This window comes from Apium graveolens, chromosome 2 (assembly GCF_009905375.1).
Source record: "Apium graveolens cultivar Ventura chromosome 2, ASM990537v1, whole genome shotgun sequence".
NCBI lineage: Eukaryota > Viridiplantae > Streptophyta > Magnoliopsida > Apiales > Apiaceae > Apium > Apium graveolens.
The window spans coordinates 104,750,302-104,757,100 of NC_133648.1; the positions used below are offsets into that span (position 1 = coordinate 104,750,302).

A 6,799-nucleotide genomic window follows, 5' to 3' on the forward strand; every position below is an offset into this window, starting at 1 on the left:
AGCCATCTCGGCTAATACCTTTGAGATCAAGTCGACCACGATTCAGATGATACATAACTCAGTTCAGTTTGGGGGTTCTCCGACAGAAGACCTCAACATGCACATCAGAGATTTCATCGAGATCTGCGACACTTCCAAGTTCAATGGAGTTTCTGAAGATGCTATCAATTTGAAGCTTTTCCCATTCTCTCTGCGGGATAAAGCTAAGTGTTGGTTACATTCTCTACCACCAGGGTCTATCACCAAATGGGAGGATCTTGCTCAAAAGTTCCTAACTAAATTCTTTCCTTTGGCGAAGACTGCTGCAATCAGAAATGCACATACTCAATTTGCTCAGCAATCTGAAGAATCTTTATGTGAGGCTTGGGATCGCTACAAGGAGATGCTTAGAAAGTGTCATAATCATGGGATTTCTAACTAGATGATCATTAACTGCTTTTATAATGGATTGGGTACTAATTGTAGACCCATGCTTGATGCAGCATCAGGAGGAGCCTTGTGGGCTAAAAGCTACGATGAAGCTTATGAATTGATTGAACTGATGGCTGCTAATGAATACCAGAATCCTACTCAGAGACTACCTCAGGGAAAGGTAGCAAGAATTCTGGAAGTGGATGCAGCTACTGCTATAGCTGCTCAGCTAAAGGTTTTGACGATGAAGGTGGATTCTTTGGCTAATTATAAAGTTAATCAGATCACTAGTGTCTGTGAACTTTGTGCTGGTGCGCATGAGACTGACCAGTATGCTATTTTTAGTGAATCAGCTCAATTCATGAGCAACTTCCAGAGGTCGCAGCGGCCTATTCCAGCCACCTATCATCCCAACAACCGCAATCATCCTAACTTCAGCTGGAGAAACACTCAGAGTGCGGTTCAACAGCCTTATCAGCAGTATGCTGCGAAGCAATACAACCCTCCGGGTTTTCAGCAACCGCAATATGCACCAAGACAACAACTCCAGTTGCAACAGTCTACTGAAAAATCTGAATTGGAAGAGTTGAGGCTCATGTGCAAGAGCCAAGCGGTTTCTATCAAGACCTTGGAAAATCAAATTAGGCAAATTGCCAATGCCTTGCTAAATCGTCAACCTGGTACACTCCCTAGTAGGGATGGCACCCGATCTGACGGATACCCGATCCGAAACCCGAAATTTTGGATTTACCGAACCCGATTTTTTGGATTTGGATATGGATTTAATTTTAACCCGGAAATATTTGGATTTGGATATTAGGTATACCGATCCGAAACCCGATCCGAAATCCGAAACTCTATCCGAACCCGATCGGAACCCGAAATCCGAAAAAACCCCGAATTATTATATATATTAATTATATATATAATTTTATAATTTTATATATTACACATTATAATACTATATGTATTATACAATATATATTATACATATTATTATATAATTTTTTGAACATATATTTTTATATTATGTTAAAAATCAACTAATTATAAAGTTTAATGAAATATAATTATTCAATCATTTAAATGGGTGATAAGGTTTATAAGTTTAACAAAACATCTTTTAGTGATAAATCTGAAAAATTGGATGTCAATTTAGTTGATTTTTTAAATATTAGTTATACATATAATAGCACAATTAATAATGTGGTGAAGTGGTTGAAGATGACACTTTAAAACTTTTTTTATGCAAGTCACGTGTTCGATCCCAAGCACTTGCAATATTAATAATTATACAAATTTTCAGATTTCGGGTTCGGGTTTCGGGGTCGAGTATGAATATCAAATTCAAAAAAAATTCGGGTTGCGGGTATACCTGAATCCGATCCGAAATCCGATGGATCGGGTTCGAGTATTCATTTTCGGGTATTTTTCGGGTTCGGGTCGGGTTCAGGTATGGATAAATTTTTTGGGTTTGGATATGGATTCTGCAATACCCGACCCGATCCGACCCGATTGCTATCCCTACTCCCTAGTGACACTGAAGTTCCAGGAAAGAGGGAAGCAAAGGATCAGGTAAAGGCAATTACATTGAGATATGGGAAAGTTGCAAATCCCGAAAATTATAAAGTTTTGGTAGAAGAAGCTGTAGTTGAGGAAGAAGTGCAAAAGGAAGCAAAAGTGAAACCAAAGAAGACTACTGTGGAACACACTCCTCCTGAGGGTAATACAGGGGAAAAACATATCTATCCTCCATCTCCTTTTCCTAAGAGGCTGTAGAAGAAAAAGCTAGATAAGCAGTTTGAGAAGTTTTTGGAGGTGTTCAAGAAACTTCATATCAACATACCTTTCGCTGAAGCTCTTGAATAGATGCCTAGTTATGCGAAGTTTATGAAAGGTATTCTCTCTAGGAAGGTGAAGCTTGATGACTTAGAAACCGTTGCTCTTACGGAGGAATGCAGTGTTGTGCTGCAACAGAAGTTGCCTCTGAAGCTTAAAGATCATGGGAGCTTCACTATTACTTGTACCATTGGAAAAGTGTCATTTGACAATTGCTTGTGTGACTTGGGAGCTAGCATCAATTTGATGCCCTTGTCAATCTTCAAGAAGTTGGACTTACCTGATCTAAAGCCTACTTATATGACCTTGCAGTTGGCCGATCGGTCAATTACATATCCACGCGGCATTGTGGAGGATGTCTTGGTCAAGGTTGATAAACTCATCTTTCCTACGAATTTTGTAATTATTGATTTCGAGGAGGATAAGAAGATTCCCATAATCTTGGGAAGACCATTCTTGGCTACTGGCCGAACCTTGATTGATGTGCAGAAGGGTGAGCTTACTATGCCAGTGCTGGATCAAGATGTGACGTTCAATATTTTTAATGTCATGAAATTCCCGGCTGAAAATGAGAAGTGCTTAAAAGTGAAGTTGGTCGATTCTGTGGTTACTTCAGAACTTGATCAAATGCTAAGGTCTGATGCCTTAGAGAAGGCCTTGTTGGGGAATTCAGATAGTGAAAATGATGAAGGTGATGAACAATTGCAGTATCTGAATGCTTCTCCTTGGAAGCGAAGGCTGTATATGCCTTTTGAATCTCTTAAAATGGAGGAGCTAAACAAATCTCCAAAGTGCCTCAAGCCATCTATTGAGGAAGCTCCTACACTTGAGCTTAAACCATTGTCTGAACACTTAAGGTATGCTTTTTTAGGTGATGCATCTACTTTGTCTGTTATTATTACATCTGACCTTTCAGGTAGTGATGAGGAAAAGCTCTTAAGAATTCTGAGAGAGTTCAAGTCGGCAATTGGAAGAAGTTGTGAAGAAGGAAATTCTCAAATGGCTTGATGCATGGATCATCTATCCCATTTTTGATAGTTCTTGGATGAGTCTAGTTCAGTGTGTGCGGAAGAAGGGAGGTATCACAGTTGTTGCTAATGAGAATAATGAGCTCATTCCTACTCGAACAGTCACGGGGTGGAGAGTTTGCATGGAATACAAAAAGCTGAACAAGGCCATGAGAAAGGATCACTCCCCTCTTCCTCTTATTAATCAGATGCTTGACAGGTTGGCTAGGCATGAGTACTACTGTCTTCTGGATGGCTATTCGGGTTATAATCAGATTTGCATTGCTCTAGAGGATCAGGAAAAGACTACTTTCACTTGTCTGTTTGGTACTTTCGCCTTCAGAAAAGTTTCTTTTGGGTTGTGTGGAGCACCTGCCACATTTCAGAGATGCATGATGGCTATCTTCTCCGACATGATTGGTCAGAATGTGGAGGTATTCATGGACGATTTCTCTGTGTTTGGTAATTCTTTTGACGAATGCTTGCAAAATCTTGGCGTCATTCTTAAAAGGTGTGTTGAGACCAATCTGGTTCTCAGTTGGGATAAATATCATTTTATGGTACGACAAGGCATTATTATTGGGCACAAGGTCTCTAGTAAGGGTCTTGAGGTGGATAAAGCCAATGTGGGGGTTATCAAAAATCTCCCTCCACCAATTTCTATTAAGGGAGTCCACAACTTTCTTGGTCATGCGGGTTTTTAAAGGCGGTTCATCAAGGACTTATCTAAAATCTCTAAACCTTTGTGCAATCTTTTAGAGAAAGATGTCCCGTTTAAGTTTGATGACGAGTGCCTAGCTGCTTTTGAGTTCTTGAAGAAGAGTTTAATCATGGTACTTGTCATAACTGTACCTAATTGGGATGAACCTTTTGAGATGATGTGTGATGCAAGTGACTATACAGTTGGAACAGTTCTTGGGCAGAGAAAGAACAACATATTGCATGTGGTCTACTATGCTAGTAAGACCCTCAATGGTGCTCAACTAAATTATACTACCACGGAGAAAGAACTCTTACCCATTGTCTATGGTTTTGAGAAGTTCCGATCTTATTTGCTTGGGACGAAAGTGACAGTTTTCACTGATCATACTGCTATTCGCTATCTCGTCTCGAAGAAGGACTCAAAGCCTAGACTTATTCGATGGGTTCTTTTACTTCAAGAATTTGAGTTAGAGATCAAGGACTGAAAGGGTACTAAAAATCAAGTCGTTGATCATCTCTCTCATTTGAAAGATCCAAGTGCTACTTCACAGTATAAGATGTTGATCAATGAGTCTTTTCCCGATGAGCAGTTGTTTGGGGTGAAAGAAGAAGAACTGTGGTTCGCGGACATTGTGAACTACCTTGTGAGCAATATCATGTCGCCAGATTTGTCTTACGCTCAAAGGAAGAAATTTCTTCATGAAGTGAAGTGGTACATGTGGGATGAGCCATATATATTTAGGCAAGGAGATGACCAAATTATTAGGAGATGTATTCCGTAAAACGAAATGGGGGGATCTTACGAGATTGCCATTCAACTGCTTATGGAGGTCACTATGGTGGAGAGAAAACGACAGCTCGTATCCTTCAAGCGGTATTTTTCTGGCCTACGTTATTTAAGGATGCGCATCAATTTGTTTTGAAATGTGATCGATGCCAGCGTGTTGGTAATATGTCTAAAAGGGATGAGATGCCTCTTAATGTGCTTCTTGAAGTGAGGTCTTTGATGTTTGGGGAATTGACTTCATGGGGCCATTTGTCTCATCTTGTAATAATTAGTTAATCTTGTTGGCGGTTGATTATGTCTCGAAATGGATTGAAGTCAAGGCTTTGCCGAGAAATGATGCAAAGGTAGTGCTGAATTTTCTTCATAAGCAGATATTAACAAGGTTTGGGACTCTAAGAGTCATAATTAGAGACGAGGGATCGCATTTCTGCAATCGCAAGTTCACTGCCATGATGCAACGGTATAATGTGAATAATTGCATTGCTACAGCATACCATCCTCAGACGAATGGTCAAGTTAAGGTATCTAATAGAGAGATCAAGCGCATTTTAAAAAAAATTGTGTGTCCATCAAGGAAGGATTGGTCTTTAAAGCTGGATGAAGCTGTTTGAGCATATTGAACAGCGTACAAGACTCCACTTGGAATGTCGCCATTTCAACTGGTTTATGGTAAGGGATGTCATTTGCCTGTGGAGCTCGAGCACAAAGCGTATTGGGCTTTGAAGAAGTTAAACCTTGATTTGGATGCAGCTGGTAAGAAACGAGTGCTTCAGTTAAATGACCTCGATGAGTTTCGGCATCAAGCATATGAGAACAACAAAATGTATAAGAAGAAAGTCAAGAGGTGGCACGATAGGGGTCTACTGCTCAAATCATTTGTGCCGGAGCAACAAGTTCTTTTGTTCAACTCTCATCTCCATCTTTTTCCTGGAAAATTGAAGTCGGGGTGGTCAGGACCATTTATTATCAAAACTTTGTTTCCACATGGAGCGATGGAGATTTTTGAGAATGATCCAGGCCAAGCGTTCAAAGTAAATGGACAGAGGTTGAAGCATTACTATGGAAATACGGCAAACCGCGAGGTGGTTAGTGCCGTTTTATTGTCTACTTGATCTCGAGTTTCTACGTCAAGCTAACGACGTAAAGCAAGCGTTACTTGGGAGGAAACCCAAGTTTGTTGTACATTAGTAGGTAGAGGAAGAACAAAACAAGGAGAAAATCACAAAAAAAACAGAAAAAGAAAAAAATTCAAGTTCAACTACAGTAGCACGGCGCGCGGAGAAGCGGGGCGACCGTGCTATTTTTCCAGTAAGTGCGCGCGCCCGCGCTGATATGCGGGGCGGCCGTGCTGGTTTTCCAGTAGCACGGTGGGCCCATGCTGCCAGGTGGGGCGGCCGTGCTGGCCCCCTGCATTCAAAAAAAAGAGAGCAGATTAAACAGAAAATCGGGGAGTGCAACAAAATCAATTCCTACCCAAATTTTACTCTCCAACATCCCATATTTCCCTCTCCAAATCGATTTCCATCACCCCATTATTCCCATTATTCCCATAATCAATTCTCACTTCTTTTCCATAACTATTTCTCTCCAAATTCCTATATATTCACACACTTATACACAAACTTCTCCATCACTTCTCAAATTCTCAAACACAATTCTCTCTTATACACTTATCTTTTCTCTCAACTTATTCAATCTCAATGGCACTAAAGAGACAACAAACCCAAGTTAGCAGCAACACCACTGATTCTTCGAGTGTGGGTGGTGTGAGGCCTAGGGTTTCAACTCCCGAGGCTGAGGCAGAGTATACGAGGCTGCTTTCGAAGCCTATAGCCAAGGAGCGAGGTTTTCTGCCATCAGGGAGGGATGGTAAGTTATTGGAGATGATCTTGGAGATGGGCTGGGTTGCTTTTTGCGAGACACCCGCTGCTGTGCCCATGAGTGTGGTTCACGAGTTTTACGCGAATGCAAAGGCTGAGAAGAATGGTTTCACTGTGGTGAGGGGGTTGACGGTGGACTATAGTGCTGAGGCAATTCGGAGGGCGACTGAGCA

General features: G+C 41.0%; 1 non-coding gene across 1 annotated transcript; it reads right to left on the reverse strand.

Moving 5' to 3' along the window:
* Positions 1-304: 304 nt before the first annotated feature.
* On the reverse strand, positions 305-411 carry LOC141709608 (small nucleolar RNA R71). Its single transcript, XR_012570174.1, has one exon. It is a non-coding gene; the product is annotated as a small nucleolar RNA R71 (small nucleolar RNA).
* Positions 412-6,799: the final 6,388 nt, after the last annotated feature.